Raw genomic sequence first — 18,281 nt, 5'->3', positions numbered from 1 at the left:
GCCTGAAGCTGCATCTGTTGGGCCTGGCACCAGGCAGGGGCAGGGACAACTGATTTAGTATGAATAACTTGCTAAAAGTTTCCCTGCATTGATTAGATGTCGACTAAAAGAGGAGCGAAATGTAAACACTCTTTCTTTTCTGTGAAGATATGAAGTAACTAATGTTAGGGGAGTAGTAGCCTATTTCACTATGGACTAAATTAACAGGTTCATTTCCACCACTCACCGGACTACACCCACCTTCCTTTGTGAAAAATTGGGTGGCATACTGTCGCCCTTTCTTTTCTCTCTCCTGTCTTTCTTTTCTTTCTTTTCGTTTTTGGAAGCCATATTTGGGCTGTTTACTTTTTTGCCAAAAACAAGAAAAGAAAAAGAAACCGTTTAGTTTTATTAGTGCATTGTAAATGCAATATTATATTAATGAATCGTCCTAACTTCCCCGCCTGTGCACAAGACACCTGAATGAGGTTTAGAGTTCTCATCAGATTTCAAAGTTCGATCCCAGATTGACCGAGGAAACAGCCATTGGCCCTAGACAAAGCGTAGAGAGAGGACAACTCACCTTAGTTATGATCAACGGAATGATGAACATATTGGAATAAGTCAAACTAATGCAATTGAAGGCGTATATCAAATTCTTGCTTATACTGAAACTCCCAAAAGCATAACCAACCGTTATACTAAAATAAAGCAATAGTAATGTGTGGTCACCTAGATGATCATTTCAGTAGGACTACCGGTTTGATTGTGACAGCGCCATCGCGCTGCTTTGAGACAAGCGTTAGGGACTCATCTACTGTAGATAAATCCATCAATGTCAGATCTTTCTTTTCACTGAATCTCCGTTTGGATATTTGGTAACAATTAGGCAGGGGAAATATTAGCTACATTGAGATGAGTGCTAATGATCATCTGTATTCTAGTTTGCTCATATATTAGGTGATCAGAACATTTTGCTAGCATGTTATACAAGTGGATTTGGCAGTTCACTCGCGAAGTAGCCTGTCCTACTACCGACCAAAAGCATGTGATTTGTCTGATAATCAATCAATGTGATTTTGTTTCATTGAATCAGTCTGTATATTTTGGTTAATTGATCTCTGTCTGGACAAGTGAAAATGGTAGCTCATTTATTTGTTTGCCCATCTATCACTGATCAGAAACATTTAGCGTAAACCAAGAGTATGATGTATGTATTGACTCACCTAGTAGCCTTATATAGAGCCTTGGCTATTTTCCTATATTCCCAATCTCACTGAAACCCACAATCCAGACTAACTTTATTCTGTAATCCATAGGTTGCATTATCAAAGCACGTCTCACCTATGCATGTAAAAAAAATACCTCTATAACATTTTCCCCGTTTCTCTGCGCTGTCTCGTATTTCTGCCCATATGAGAACTTCGGTAGAGAATGTGTGATCAACAAATGGTATAAGAGTAAATATGGATATATTTTTTTTAAAAGATTTGGTCACTGTTAAAATACCTAGATTTCTAAATTTCCGCCCTTCCTTCTCCCCGTTATTCATGAGCTGATCTGGTATCTGTATAATCATCAACTCGATTTAGCCAAATATGAGGTTATTTATAAAGTTTAGAAACGGGTCATTTGACTTTTGTTACAAAGTTTGTATGATTCGACAACGCTATGATCTACTCGGGGTGCGTGCTGATCACGCTGTGTCGAGCGTGAACATAATAACGGATCTATAAACGGCCTGTTTTGCAGTTCACAACAATGTCATTGGCGATAAAAGTTACTCTATCATTACTAAATAGCAATTTCACTTGCGGTAACATCTTTACATAGTGGTGCAGGCAAGACGGCAATGTGGCGCAGTGACAATCTTATCTTGGGAGAACCCTAAGTGATCATATCTTGGTTTTTAACGCTTTAAATGAGCACTTTCGATTTTTACAGTATTTCCCGGGACTCTCAGGATAAATATGAATTATGCTCTTTACTGAAACGTGGTAGAGTTTCATGAAAATATGAATCCCTATCGCGAACATGCGAATGTAGCCTGTCAATACAGCCATACACGGGGAAGCGTTTTCAAAACGCAAGATAGGTGTTACGTTCCCCAGTTTCTGTGTTGTAGCTTTTGTATTTGAGTGTGTGTGTTTCAGGAGATAGCTTCCTGAGTTCTCCCCAACCAGCTGATTGGTCGACTCAATGGCTAATTGATGATTGGAGAGCTGACCCCGCCCCCTCGTCAAGAAGCAGCTGACTCTAATTACTATTGCCACCTGAAGATATAAAAGCCAGTGTTCTGTTCTACAGAAAAAACTGCGTTTTACACCTGCATTTGGAGCTGAAAGTAATTTCTGTTAGCAGCGAATATCAACAAGGGATATCCTGTCACTTCTCTGGAGTCCAGAGCAAGCAGAATCATACACCTACTTGTAGCTGAGGTTGCAGAATCGGATGAAAAATATGTTCTGCCTGCACTTCGCCATCAATTTGGAGGGCAGCCTGCCTGCCTGCACCTCGCCATCCCTTTGGAGGGCAGCCTGCCTGCCTGCACCTCGCCATCCCTTTGGAGGGCAGCCTGCCTGCCTGCACCTCGCCATCCCTTTGGAGGGCAGCCTGCCTGCCTGCACCTCGCCATCCCTTTGGAGGGCAGCCTGCCTGCCTGCACCTCGCCATCCCTTTGGAGGGCAGCCTGCCTGCAGAGTGCTCGTTGCCAGCCGGGTAGCCCTGTTTTTCCTCACAAATATCGTAATACATTTTCCAGAATATATGTGACTTGCGCCATCATAATCAGTCACATTGGAGTTTTGTAACGAGGAGAATGTTAGTTTTCTAATGAGACCACCGTGATCTATCTACTCTAAATAATAAATCATAGGCTCGTTGCCTGCCATTACATGCTGAGTGTCACCAAACCATGTTTCGGAGAAAACACCCTGTCAAAGTTTGCAGTTACTTTTAAGACATTTATTCAAATAATTAATAACAAATATTTACTAAATACGAAACACAATACATGAAATCCATTGATAGGTTCTTCTCTCACTCACTCACTCACTCACTCACACACACACACATAATATGGAAGAGTTTTGATAGTGCAGATAAGATAGTGGAAAGCCTGACGTGATGTGTTACAAATATAACATCCACCGAATTGATGTGAAAGTAATTCATTCTACGTTTCTAAGATTAATAACTATATTTATATTTATACTCTGAATTTGGCAGATTATGAAAGCAAAGACGTTGTTTTGTTAAAACCAGATAAAACCCACAAACAGCGAAAACCAAAAAGTCTGTTGAAGGCTGTGCGATGTTACAATGGCTTATCTTTAGGCATATAGCCAGTAGCCATCCACTGGGCACAGACGTCAATTCAACGTCTATTCCATGTTGGTTCAATGTCATTTTCTATGTAGTTCCAGTGGGCACCCAAACCTATCTGAAATATAAAAATGATCAATCAACTCGCCAGGTAGCCTATTGTTCTGGCTAAAATTAGTCAGTAGTAGATTGCTAAACGTATTTTATATGGATGATAAATGTTGGCCTAGTCTGTTTTAGCCTCCCTGGTCTTTGTGTTTGAATCTATGTTTGAAATGTGTTCCGGGATTCTTCCGATGGCATTGAGGAGTACACCACATCAGTCACTGGCTTCACCAATAAGTGCATCGATGATGTTGTCCCCACAATGACTGTACGTACATACTCCAACCAGAAGCCATGGATTACAGGCAACATCCGCACTGAGCTAAAGGGTAGAGCTGCCTCTTTCAAGGAGCGGGACTAACCCGAAAGCTTATAAGAAATCCCGCTGTGCCCTCCGACAAACCATCAAACAGGCAACGTGTCAATACAGGGCTAAGATCGAATCGTACTACACCGGCTCTGACGCTCGTCGGAGGGCTTGCAAACTGTTTTCAGACTACAAAGGGAAGCACAGCCGAGAGCTGTCCAGTGGCACGAGCCTACCAGACAAGGTAAATTACTTCTGTGCTCGCTTTGAGGCAAGTAACACTGAAACATTCATGAGAGCATCAGCTGTTCCCGACGACTGTGTGATCACGCTCTCCGCAGCCGATGTGAGTGAGACCTTTAAACAGGTCAACATTCACAAGGCCGCAGGGCCAGACGGATTACCAGGACGTGTACTCCGAGCATGCGCTGACCAACTGGCAAGTGTCTTCACTGACATTTTCAACCTCTCCCTGTCTGAGTCTGTAATACCAACATGTTTCAAGCAGACCATCATAGTCCCTGTGCCCACGAACACTAAGGTAACCTACCTAAATGACTACCGACCCGTAGCACTCACGTCTGTAGCCATGAAATGCTTTGAAAGGCTGGTCATGGCTCACAACAACACCATTATCCCAGAAACCCTAGACCCCCTCCAATTTGCATACCGCCCCAACAGATCAACACCATTGTGCCCTCAAAGCTCATCACTAAGCTAAGGACCCTGGGACTAAACACCTCCCTCTGCAACTAGATCCTGGACTTCCTGACTTGCTGCCCCCAGGTGGTAAGGGTAGGTAACAACACATCAATCACGCTGATCCTCAACACGGTGGCCCCTCAGGGGTGCGTGCTCAGTCCCTTCCTGTACTCACTGTTCACTCATGACTGCACGACTCTAACACCATCATTAAGTTTGCCGATGACACAACGATGAGACAGCCTATAGGGAGGAGGTCACAGACCTGAACGTGTGGTGCAAGAACAACAACCTCAACGTGATCAAGACAAAGGAGATGATTGTGGACTACAGGAAAAAGAGGACCGAGCACGCCTCCATTCTCATCGACTGGGCTGTAGTGGAGCAGGTAGTCTCCCCCTCAGGAGACTAAAAAGATTTGGCATGGATCCTCAAATCCTCAAAAAGTTCTACAGCTTTACCATCGAGAGCATCACGGCCTAGTATGGCAGGTATGCCTGGTATGGTTGCATCACTGCCTGGTATGGCAACTGCTCGGCCTCCGACCGCAAGGCACTACAGAGGGTAGTGCGTACGGCCCAGTACATCACTGGGGCCAAGCTTCCTGACATCCAGGACCTCAGTACCAGGCGGTGTCAGAGGAAGGCCCTAAAAATTGTCAGAGACTCCAGCCACCCTAATCATATCGGAGCGCCAAGTCTAGGTCCAAGAGGCTACAAAACAGCTTCTACCCCCATGCATAGTCACTTTAATAACTCTACCTACATGTACATATTACCTCGGCTAACCGGTACCCCCGCACATTGACTCTGTACCGGTACCCCCCTGTATATAGTCTCGCTATTGTTATTTTACTGCTGCTCTTTAATTGTTTGTTACTATTATTTCTTATTTTCTTTAAGTATTTTTCTTAAAACTGCATTGTTGGTTAAGGGCTTGTAAGTAAGCATTTCACTGTAAGGTCTACACCTGTTGTATTCGGCGCGTGTGACAAATACAATTTGATTTGATTTGAAATGGTTTGAATAAGAATGGATTAACCTAATAAAGATATTGACAAACCTATCCAACCAAAAACATAGAGACCCAGAAAATATGAGCCTTCACTATGGTGAATCACTAAAACAATACAGAAATACACTACGGAGAAAGAAGGAACAGCACTTCAGAATTTAATAATCCATAGAATCTAATCACTTCTGGGAAAATTGGAGCACACTGAACAAACAACAACATGAAGAGTTATCTATCCAAAACGGAGATGTATGGATTAACTTTTTCTCCAATCTTTTTGTCTCTATAACAAAGAACAAACAGCAAAAACATGTACAGGATCAAATACAAATCTTAGAATCAACTATTAAAGACAACCAGAACCCACTGGATTCTCTAATTACACAGAATCAACTATTAAAGACCAGAACCCACTGGATTCTCTAATTACACAGAATCAACTATTAAAGACCAGAACCCACTGGATTCTCCAATTACACAGAATCAACTATTAAAGACTACCAGAACCCACTGGATTCTCCAATTACACAGAATCAACTATTAAAGACCAGAACCCACTGGATTCTCTAATTACACAGAATCAACTATTAAAGACCAGAACCCACTGGATTCTCCAATTACACAGAATCAACTATTAAAGACCAGAACCCACTGGATTCTCCAATCACACAGAATCAACTATTAAAGACTACCAGAACCCACTGGATTCTCCAATCACACAGAATCAACTATTAAAGACAACCAGAACCCACTGGATTCTCTAATTACACAGAATCAACTATTAAAGACCAGAACCCACTGGATTCTCCAACTACACAGAATCAACTATTAAAGACCAGAACCCACTGGATTCTCCAATCACACAGAATCAACTATTAAAGACAACCAGAACCCACTGGATTCTCCTATTACACAGAATCAACTATTAAAGACCAGAACCCACTGGATTCTCCTATTACACAGAATCAACTATTAAAGACCAGAACCCACTGGATTCTCCTATTACACAGAATCAACTATTAAAGACCAGAACCCACTGGATTCTCCAATTACACAGAATCAACTATTAAAGACCAGAACCCACTGGATTCTCCAATTACACAGAATCAACTATTAAAGACCAGAACCCACTGGATTCTCTAATTACACAGAATCAACTATTAAAGACCAGAACCCACTGGATTCTCCAACTACACAGAATCAACTATTAAAGACCAGAACCCACTGGATTCTCCAATCACACAGAATCAACTATTAAAGACCAGAACCCACTGGATTCTCCTATTACACAGAATCAACTATTAAAGACCAGAACCCACTGGATTCTCCTATTACACAGAATCAACTATTAAAGACCAGAACCCACTGGATTCTCCAATTACACAGAATCAACTATTAAAGACAACCAGAACCCACTGGATTCTCCAATTACAATGAATCAACTATTAAAGACCAGAACCCACTGGACTCTCCAATTACACAGAATCAACTATTAAAGACAACCAGAACCCACTGGATTCTCCAATTACACAGAATCAACTATTAAAGACAACCAGAACCCACTGGATTCTCCATTTATATTGAATCAACTATTAAAGACCAGAACCCACTGGATTCTCCAATTACACAGAATCAGCTATTAAAGACCAGAACCCACTGGATTCTCCAATTACACAGAATCAGCTATTAAAGACTACCAGAACCCACTGGATTCTCCAATTACCTTGAATCAGCTATTAAAGACCAGAACCCACTGGATTCTCCAATTATATTGAATGAACTACAGGATAAAATAAAACCCTCCAACCCAGAAAGGCCTGTAGTGTTGATGGTATCCTAAATGAAATGATCAAATATAGAGACCACACATTCCAATTGGCTATACTTAAACTCTTTAACATCATCCTCAGTTCTGGCATCTTCCCTAATATTTGGAACCATAGACTGATCACCTCAATCCACAAAAGTAGAGACAAATCTGACCTCCATAACTACCGTGGGATATACGTCAACAGCAACCTTGGGAAAATCCTCTGCATTATCATTAACAGCAGACTTGTACATTTCCTCAGTGAAAACAATGTACTGAACAAGTGTCAAATTGGCTTTTTACCAAATTATCGTACGACAGACCACATATTCACCCTGCACACCCTAATTGGCAAACAAACAGAGGCAAAGTGTTTTTATGCTTTGTTGATTTCAAAAAAGCTTTTGACTGGTATGAGCGTCTGCTGTACAAATTGATGGAAAGCGGTGTTGAGGGAAAAACATACGACATTATAAAATCCATATACACAAACAACAAGTGTGCGGTTAAAATTGGCAATAAAAAACAAATAATTTATGAGTGTAATGTTTACTGTTAATTTTTCATTGTTTATTTAACTTTAGTTTATTATCTATTTCACTTGCTTTGGCAATGTAAACATATGTTTCCCATGCCAATAAAGCCCTTTGAAGAGAGAGAGACAGAGAAAGAGAGAGAGAGAGACAGAAAGAGAGAGAGAGAGACAGAGAGAGAGAGAGAGACAGAGAGAGAGACAGAGAGAGAGAGAGAGACATAGAGAGAGAGAGACAGAGAGAGAGACAGAGAGACAGAGAGAGAGACAGAGAGAGAGAGAGACAGACAGAGAGAGAGAGAGACAGACAGACAGACAGAGAGAGAGAGAGAGAGAAAGACAGAGAGAGAGAGTTCTTTGGGCAGTGTCAGTAAGAGTGTTTGTCTTTTTGTCCATTTCCCTCATAGCTGGGCTGATCTGTATGTCAGTCTCTCTCCGCGCTGTGTGTCAGTTCATTTTCAGTTTCCATTCGTTCTCTCTCTCTATCTCCCTCCCTCCCCTCCTTCGTTTAATTCTCTGCCGATGCCTGGCTCTCTGACCTCCGTGGTCCTCTGTGTCTCTGCTCACCTCCAGCCCTACTGTACCTCTCACCCCTAATGAGGATCTGGCCAGTGGGGCTTTCAGCATGGGAGCTGTCCTAAATGACTACACAGCCACCGTTCCCTATAGGATCTACAGTATCTGCCATCTGAATGTGGCCCAGAAAACAGTGTGTGTGTGTGTTGTATGTGTGTGTGTTTTCACCATATGGGCTGTGTACATGGGGGATCTACAGTATCTGCCATCTGAATGTGGCCCAGAAAACAGAGGAGAGGCAGCAGAGAGGATGGGTAGTAAGTAGGGCCTCTTTCCTTCCTCATCAGGGGAATACATCCACTCGTCAGGCCTGCAGTGTGTGTGGAACTTGTAAATAGTGTAAATTGGCTAGCGGTGCGCGCTTGTAGCGTTTCAATCGCTCTGAGACCTTGAAGTAGTTGTTTCCCTTGCTCTGCCAGGGCCTCGGCATCTCTGGAGCGAAAGGTAACGATAATTCGTGGGAGGCAGTTGATGATGCATTCAGACGGGTTCTGGTTCAAGCCCTGGTTGGGGCGAGGAGACTTCCATGTCTCTCCAGGATTCAACCTGGACCATCCTGGGTGAATCCATCTCAACATCAACCTGGACCGTACTGGATGAATCCATCTCAACATCAATCTGGACCATCCTGGATGAATCCATCTCAACATCAATCTGGACCATCCTGGATGAATCCATCTCAACATCAACCTGGACCATCCTGGATGAATCCATCTCAACATCAATCTGGACCATCCTGGATGAATCCATCTCAACATCAATCTGGACCATCCTGGGTGAATCCATCTCAACATCAACCTGGACCATCCTGGATGAATCCATCTCAACATCAACCTGGACCATCCTGGATGAATCCATCTCAACATCAATCTGGACCATCCTGGATGAATCCATCTCAACATCAACCTGGACCATCCTGGATGAATCCATCTCAACATCAACCTGGACCATCCTGGATGAATCCATCTCAACATCAACCTGGACCATCCTGGATGAATCCATCTCAACATCAATCTGGACCATCCTGGATGAATCCATCTCAACATCAATCTGGACCATCCTGGATGAATCCATCTCAACATCAATCTGGACCATCCTGGATGAATCCATCTCAACATCAATCTGGACCATCCTGGATGAATCCATCTCAACATCAACCTGGACCATCCTGGATGAATCCATCTCAACATCAACCTGGACCATCCTGGATGAATCCATCTCAACAGATATTCTCCTCTTCTAGTGATCTTCAAAGAACAAGTCATATTTATCTCTCTATTTCTGTAATTGGTTAGCCCTTTCTGTCCTGTGGTGTGGCTGACAACGAAATGAAAAATGAAATTCTCAAGAAATGCTTATAACATGTTTAAAGGGGTAGTGCAGTCCAAAGCATGATTTTCCTTTCTTTTGTGTTTATCTCCACATTATGAGGTTGAAATAATAATACTGTGAAAATGTGAAAATTATGGTAATGTACTTTTAGTGTAAGAGCTCTTTGAAAAGCCCTCCTCTCTGCCAAAAACAGCTATTTTTCAGGTTACACACCCTTCATTTAGGCTCCTCCAATTAGGCTCCTCCAATTAGGCTCCTCCAATTAGGCTCCTCCAATTAGGCTCCTTCATTTAGGCTCCTCCAATTAGGCTCCTCCATTTAGGCTCCTCCAATTAGGCTCCTCCAATTAGGCTCCTTCATTTAGGCTCCTCCAATTAGGCTCCTCAATTTAGGCTCCTCCAATTAGGCTCCTCCAATTAGGCTCCTCCATTTAGGCTCCTCCAATTAGGCTCCTTCATTTAGGCTCCTCCAATTAGGCTCCTCCATTTAGGCTCCTCCAATTAGGCTCCTCCAATTAGGCTCCTCCAATTAGGCTCCTCCATTTAGGCTCCTCCATTTAGGCTCCTCCATTTAGGCTCCTCCAATTAGGCCCCTCCATTTAGGCCCCTCCAATTAGGCCCCTCCAATTAGGCCCCTCCAATTAGGCTCCTCCATTTAGGCTACTCCAATTAGGCTCCTCCATTTAGGCTCCTCCATTTAGGCTCCTCCATTTAGGCTCCTCCAATTAGGCCCCTCCAATTAGGCCCCTCCAATTAGGCCCCTCCAATTAGGCCCCTCCAATTAGGCTCCTCCATTTAGGCTACTCCAATTAGGCTCCTCCATTTAGGCTCCTCCAATTAGGCCCCTCTCTCAGACCCCTCCCAGACAGTCCTAGCAACATGTTTGTTTGAGAAATGTCCATTTTCTAAAACGGCTGCATTGGATTTTTTTTAATGTCATTCTCTGCATCCAAATTTCACAAATTGAGAATACGCCTGGTCAGTGTGGTCTTTCACTGTTTGGTATTGAGTCTGGAAATACAAAATAAACATCTCCACAGTCTCTCCTGCTGCGCTGCGGCTGTGACACAGCATTTTAATCAAGAGTGTTGTCCCCACTATGGCAGATTTCCTATTTCCCAATTTCCATCGTTGTATTTTAATTCATCTCTGAGGATTACCCACTATGCATTGAACCCAATTTAAACTCAAGCTGACTGAGAGAATTGCAAATTGGCTCTGGAGAGAGAACTCTGGAGAGAGAACTTGCATGTGTTTATTTTTATGCACACTTTCCTGTTCTTCTCTCTCTCTCTCTCTCTCTCTCTCTCTCTCTCTCTCTAACCCCTCCTCTCTCTCTTCTATTTCTCTTCCATCTGTCCCTCCCTCCCTCCCTCTCTCTCTCTCTCTCTCTCTCTCGGCTTGTGATGAATGGTGACCCAGCAATACCTCTTCTCTTGCATTTCTGTTCAAAATTTTGTATCAAGACTGCCCAAATGTGCCTAATTTGTTTATTAATAACTTTTCATGTTCAAAACTGTGCACTCTCAAACAATAACATTGTATTATTTCACTGTAATAGCTACTGTAAATTGGACAGTGCAGTTAGATTAACAAGAATTTAAGCCTTCTGCCAATATCAGATATGTCTATGTCCTGGGAAATGTTCTTGTTACTTACAACCTCATGCTAATTGCATTAGCCTACGTTAGCTCAACCGTCCCGCAGGGGATCCACCAATGTTTACGTTTTTGCAGGTTGAGGAGAGATGACTGATTGTCAATATGTATGGATTTCTAACCTCCCTCTCTGTCCTCTCTCTCATTTTTCACCACCCCCCCTCTCTCTCTCCCACCCACTATTAAACCTCTCTCTCTCTCTCTCTCTCTCTCTCTCTATTTGTCTCTCTCCTCCTCTCCTCTTCCTCTGCCCCCCTCTCTTTCTCTCTATTTGTCTCTCTCCTCCTACCCCCTCCTCTCTCACCCCTCTATCTCTCCCCCTACCCCATCTCCTCCTCCTCCTCCGCCAACCCCCCTCTCTCCCCCTCCTCCCTACAGGTGTTGTGTATGATCACGGCTCCCGTCACCATGATCTTGTCGTCGCAGCAGGACGCCTCGTTTGCCTTCGCCTCCCTGGCCATCGTCTTCTCCGTCTACATCACCCTGGTGGTGCTCTTCGTCCCCAAGGTAGAATAACCGGCTGTCTCTGTGTTACCATAGCAGCTTCAGTTAGTAACTACAGTGTGTCTCTGTGTTACCATAGCAGCTTCAGTCAGTAACTACAGTGTGTCTCTGTGTTACCATAGCAGCTTCAGTCAGTAACTACAGTGTGTCTCTGTGTTACCATAGCAGCTTCAGTCAGTAACTACAGTATGTCTCTGTGTTACCATAGCAGCTTCAGTCAGTAACTACAGTATGTCTCTGTTACCATAGCAGCTTCAGTCAGTAACTACAGTATGTCTCTGTGTTACCATAGCAGCTTCAGTCAGTAACTACAGTGTGTCTCTGTGTTACCATAGCAGCTTCAGTCAGTAACTACAGTATGTCTCTGTGTTACCATAGCAGCTTCAGTCAGTAACTACAGTGTGTCTCTGTGTTACCATAGCAGCTTCAGTCAGTAACTACAGTGTGTCTCTGTGTTACCATAGCAGCTTCAGTCAGTAACTACAGTATGTCTCTGTGTTACCATAGCAGCTTCAGTCAGTAACTACAGTATGTCTCTGTGTTACCATAGCAGCTTCAGTCAGTAACTACAGTGTGTCTCTGTGTTACCATAGCAGCTTCAGTCAGTAACTACAGTATGTCTCTGTGTTACCATAGCAGCTTCAGTCAGTAACAACATTATGTCTCTGTGTTACCATAGCAGCTTCAGTCAGTAACTACAGTATGTCTCTGTTACCATAGCAGCTTCAGTCAGTAACTACAGTATGTCTCTGTGTTACCATAGCAGCTTCAGTCAGTAACTACAGTATGTCTCTGTGTTACCATAGCAGCTTCAGTCAGTAACTACAGTATGTCTCTGTGTTACCATAGCAGCTTCAGTCAGTAACTACAGTATGTCTCTGTGTTACCATAGCAGCTTCAGTCAGTAACTACAGTATGTCTCTGTGTTACCATAGCAGCTTCAGTCAGTAACTACAGTATGTCTCTGTGTTACCATAGCAGCTTCAGTCAGTAACTACAGTATGTCTCTGTGTTACCATAGCAGCTTCAGTCAGTAACTACAGTGTGTCTCTGTGTTACCATAGCAGCTTCAGTCAGTAACTACAGTATGTCTCTGTGTTACCATAGCAGCTTCAGTCAGTAACAACATTATGTCTCTGTGTTACCATAGCAGCTTCAGTCAGTAACTACAGTATGTCTCTGTGTTACCATAGCAGCTTCAGTCAGTAACTACAGTATGTCTCTGTGTTACCATAGCAGCTTCAGTCAGTAACTACAGTATGTCTCTGTGTTACCATAGCAGCTTCAGTCAGTAACTACAGTATGTCTCTGTGTTACCATAGCAGCTTCAGTCAGTAACTACAGTGTGTCTCTGTGTTACCATAGCAGCTTCAGTCAGTAACTACAGTATGTCTCTGTGTTACCATAGCAGCTTCAGTCAGTAACTACAGTGTGTCTCTGTGTTACCATAGCAGCTTCAGTCAGTAACTACAGTATGTCTCTGTGTTACCATAGCAGCTTCAGTCAGTAACTACAGTATGTCTCTGTTACCATAGCAGCTTCAGTCAGTAACTACAGTATGTCTCTGTGTTACCATAGCAGCTTCAGTCAGTAACTACAGTATGTCTCTGTGTTACCATAGCAGCTTCAGTCAGTAACTACAGTATGTCTCTGTGTTACCATAGCAGCTTCAGTCAGTAACTACAGTATGTCTCTGTGTTACCATAGCAGCTTCAGTCAGTAACTACAGTATGTCTCTGTGTTACCATAGCAGCTTCAGTCAGTAACTACAGTATGTCTCTGTGTTACCATAGCAGCTTCAGTCAGTAACTACAGTATGTCTCTGTGTTACCATAGCAGCTTCAGTCAGTAACTACAGTATGTCTCTGTTACCATAGCAGCTTCAGTCAGTAACTACAGTATGTCTCTGTGTTACCATAGCAGCTTCAGTCAGTAACTACAGTATGTCTCTGTGTTACCATAGCAGCTTCAGTCAGTAACTACAGTATGTCTCTGTGTTACCATAGCAGCTTCAGTCAGTAACTACAGTATGTCTCTGTGTTACCATAGCAGCTTCAGTCAGTAACTACAGTATGTCTCTGTTACCATAGCAGCTTCAGTCAGTAACTACAGTGTGTCTCTGTGTTACCATAGCAGCTTCAGTCAGTAACTACAGTGTGTCTCTGTGTTACCATAGCAGCTTCAGTCAGTAACTACAGTATGTCTCTGTGTTACCATAGCAGCTTCAGTCAGTAACAACATTATGTCTCTGTGTTACCATAGCAGCTTCAGTCAGTAACTACAGTTTGTCTGTTACAGTACCGGTGTTAATATTTTAGGGATTATATTCTATAGTAGAAAATTCAAAGTGCTGGTATTCCGTACCGGTGAGCACCAGGTCAATTCATTATATGTTTCTGTGGTACTGTAGATGTTTCAGGACAGATTGTTTATCTCTATGGTGGTACTGTAGATGTTTCAGGACAGATTGTTTATCTCTATGGTTGTACTGCAGATGTTTCAGGACAAATTGTTTATCTCTATGTTTGTACTGTAGATGTTTCAGGACAGATTGTTTATCTCTATGGTGGTACTGTAGATGTTTCAGGACAGATTGTTTATCTCTATGGTGGTACTGTAGATGTTTCAGGACAGATTGTTTATCTCTATGGTGGTACTGTAGATGTTTCAGGACAGATTGTTTATCTCTATGGTGGTACTGTAGATGTTTCAGGACAGATTGTTTATCTCTATGGTGGTACTGTAGATGCGTCGGCTGATCACCCGAGGGGAGTGGCAGTCAGACACCCAGGAGACCATGAAGACACAGGGCTCATCCACCAACAACAACGATGAGGAGAAGTCCAGACAGCTGGAGAGAGAGAACAAGGAACTACAGAAGATCATTCAGGAGGTACAGGTTATTTTCTGTTATGCAGTAGGTATAGCATCTGTTCCTAATGCAGTGATATTATGCAGTAGGTGGGTATAGCATCTGTTCCTAATGCAGTGATATTATGCAGTAGGTATAGCATATGTTCCTAATGCAGTGATATTATGCAGTAGGTATAGCATCTGTTCCTAATGCAGTGATATTATGCAGTAGGTATAGCATCTGTTCCTAATGCAGTGATATTATGCAGTAGGTATAGCATATGTTCCTAATGCAGTGATATTATGCAGTAGGTATAGCATCTGTTCCCAATGCAGTGATATGATGCAGTAGGTATAGCATCTGTTCCCAATGCAGTGATATTATGCAGTAGGTATAGCATCTGTTCCCAATGCAGTGATATTATGCAGTAGGTATAGCATCTGTTCCTAATGCAGTGATATTATGCAGTAGGTATAGCATCTGTTCCCAATGCAGTGATATGATGCAGTAGGTATAGCATCTGTTCCCAATGCAGTGATATTATGCAGTAGGTATAGCATCTGTTCCCAATGCAGTGATATTATGCAGTAGGTATAGCATCTGTTCCTAATGCAGTGATATTATGCAGTAGGTATAGCATCTGTTCCTAATGCAGTGATATTATGCAGTAGGTATAGCATCTGTTCCTAATGCAGTGATATTATGCAGTAGGTATATCATCTGTTCCTAATGCAGTGATATTATGCAGTAGGTATAGCATCTGTTCCTAATGCAGTGATATTATGCAGTAGATATAGCATCTGTTCCTAATGCAGTGATATTATGCAGTAGGTATAGCATCTGTTCTTAATGCAGTGATATTATGCAGTAGGTATAGCATCTGTTCCTAATTCAGTGATATTATGCAGTAGGTATAGCATCTGTTCCTAATGCAGTGGTATTATGCAGTAGGTATAGCATCTGTTCCCAATGCAGTGATATTATGCAGTAGGTAGGTATAGCATCTGTTCCTAATGCAGTGATATTATGCAGTAGGTATAGCATATGTTTCTAATGCAGTGATATTATGCAGTAGGTATAGCATCTGTTCCTAATGCAGTGATATTATGCAGTAGGTATAGCATCTGTTCTTAATGCAGTGATATTATGCAGTAGGTATAGCATCTGTTCCTAATGCAGTGATATTATGCTGTAGGTATAGCATCTGTTCCCAATGCAGTGATATGATGCAGTAGGTATAGCATCTGTTCCCAATGCAGTGATATTATGCAGTAGGTATAGCATCTGTTCCCAATGCAGTGATATTATGCAGTAGGTATAGCATCTGTTCCTAATGCAGTGATATTATGCAGTAGGTATAGCATCTGTTCCTAATGCAGTGATATTATGCAGTAGGTGGGTATAGCATCTGTTCCTAATGCAGTGATATTATGCAGTAGGTATAGCATATGTTCCTAATGCAGTGATATTATGCAGTAGGTATAGCATCTGTTCCTAATGCAGTGATATTATGCAGTAGGTATAGCATCTGTTCCCAATGCAGTGATATTATGCAGTAGGTATAGCATCTGTTCTTAATGCAGTGATATTATGCAGTAGGTATAGCATCTGTTCCCAATGCAGTGATGTTATGCAGTAATGTGGCTAAGATGCACTATAGGCACATCTCTCTCCACTGACTCCCGCCAATTCCTGCATACTTATTCATTCTTTGTGTCAATTGTTTTACAATGTTGATCAATTCGATGTTAAATATATACCTAGCGCTCCGTAATGTTTGGTTATGGGAGCCTAATTTCTGTTTAGTCTTTAAGTATATGTATTTCTACATTCATACCGTTCTCATTCTCGAAGTAGAAATGTCATTTGGAGAGCTCTATAGCTGGAAATGTCATTTGGAGAGCTCTATAGCTGGAAATGTTGTTTGGAGAGCTCTATAGCTGGACATGTCATTTGGAGAGCTCTATAGCTGGAAATGTTGTTTGGAGAGCTCTATAGCTGGACATGTCATTTGGAGAGCTCTATAGCTGGAAATGTCATTTGGAGAGCTCGCTAGCTGATAAGGAGATTTGGTTTATTTATTTGTACTTACCAGTTTTCTGTCAATTTGTTAATTGTCTTTTGTGTGGAACACATCTGGTTTCTCTCTGTCTTGTTAATGTAGAGTGAACGTGCATGCTTCAACGCGAATAAATGTACCTGGCCTGCATGCCAGGATAGGTGTGGTTTATGCTATTTAAGTTCCCGTTTGGGGACGTTCTGGCAGTTTTGTTTGAGGATTGGTTTGAGGAGGTTGTATCCGAGCTTGGTAGACCACACCTGTGCTTTTCTGATTAAGACAGGTTTTGCCTGATGAGAGGCGTTTTCAGACATTTGTAAATATATATATTTTTGTATCACCATCATCACCAGCACTGTGTATATAAATCCAACAGTCATTTACACCTCTACCTGCCTCCTGCTGACTACTTGAAGATCCCTATTTTACATGTAGGTATACAGTAGGTATAGGATCTAATCCCATCACATGGTCATGGAAAAACTCCTGGCCCTAGCTTATTTTTTAAATATTTTTTATATATTTATTTTATTTTCGAGTGTGGATCAGCTTTAATATAGATTGTTGCTTCCATCAATGTAAGTGTCTGCATCATTTAAAATCCCCCATATATTTTTGGGGTAAATATATATAACTCAGCAAAACAATAAACGTCCCTTTTTCAGGACCCTGTCTTTCTAAGATAATTCGTAAAAATCCAAATAACTTCACAGATCTTCATTGTAAAGGGTTTAAACACTGTCTCCCATGCTTGTTCAATGAACCATAAACAATTAATGAACATGCACCTGTGGAATGGTCGTTAAGACACTAACAGCTTACAGACGGTAGGCAATTAAGGTCATAGTTATGAAAACTTAGGACACTAAAGAGGCCTTTCTACTCACTCTGAAAAACACCAAAAGAAAGATGCCCAGGGTCCCTGCTCATCTGCATGAATTTGCCTTAGGCATGCTGCAAGGAGGCATGAGGACGGCAGATGTGACCATGTCCGTACTGTGAGACGCCTAAGACAGCGCCACAGGGAGACAGGACGGACAGCTGATCATCCTCACAGTGGCAGACCACGTGTAATAACACCTGCACAGGATCGGTACATCCGAACATCACACCTGCGGGACAGGTACAGGATGGCAACAACAACTGCCCGAGTTACACCAGGAACGCACAATCCCTCTATCAGTGCTCAGACTGTCCGCAATAGGCTGAGAGAGGCTGGACTGAGGTCTTGTAGGCCTGTTGTAAGGCAGGTCCTCACCAGACATCACCGGCAACAACGTCGCCTATGGGCCAAACCGATCGTCGCTGGACCAGACAGGACTGGCAAAAAGTGCTCTTCACTGACGAGTCGTAGTTTTGTCTCACCAGGGGTGATGGTCGGATTTGCGTTTATCGTCAAAGGAATGAGCGTTACACCGAGGCCTGCACTCTGGAGCGGGATCGATTTGGAGGTGGAGGGTCTGTCATGGTCTGGGGTGGTGTGTCACAGCATCATCGGACTGAGCTTGTTGTCATTGCAGGCAATC

At 42.6% G+C, this 18,281-nt stretch overlaps 1 pseudogene; it reads left to right on the top strand.

The window, feature by feature from the left end:
• LOC120021997 overlaps positions 1–18,281 on the top strand; it is a 142,623-nt pseudogene that overhangs the window by 122,147 nt on the left and 2,195 nt on the right.

The sequence above is a fragment of the Salvelinus namaycush genome, chromosome 27 (genome assembly GCF_016432855.1).
Source record: "Salvelinus namaycush isolate Seneca chromosome 27, SaNama_1.0, whole genome shotgun sequence".
In the NCBI taxonomy this organism is placed as follows: Eukaryota; Metazoa; Chordata; class Actinopteri; order Salmoniformes; family Salmonidae; genus Salvelinus; species Salvelinus namaycush.
This window is presented reverse-complemented; position numbering and strand designations above follow the sequence as displayed.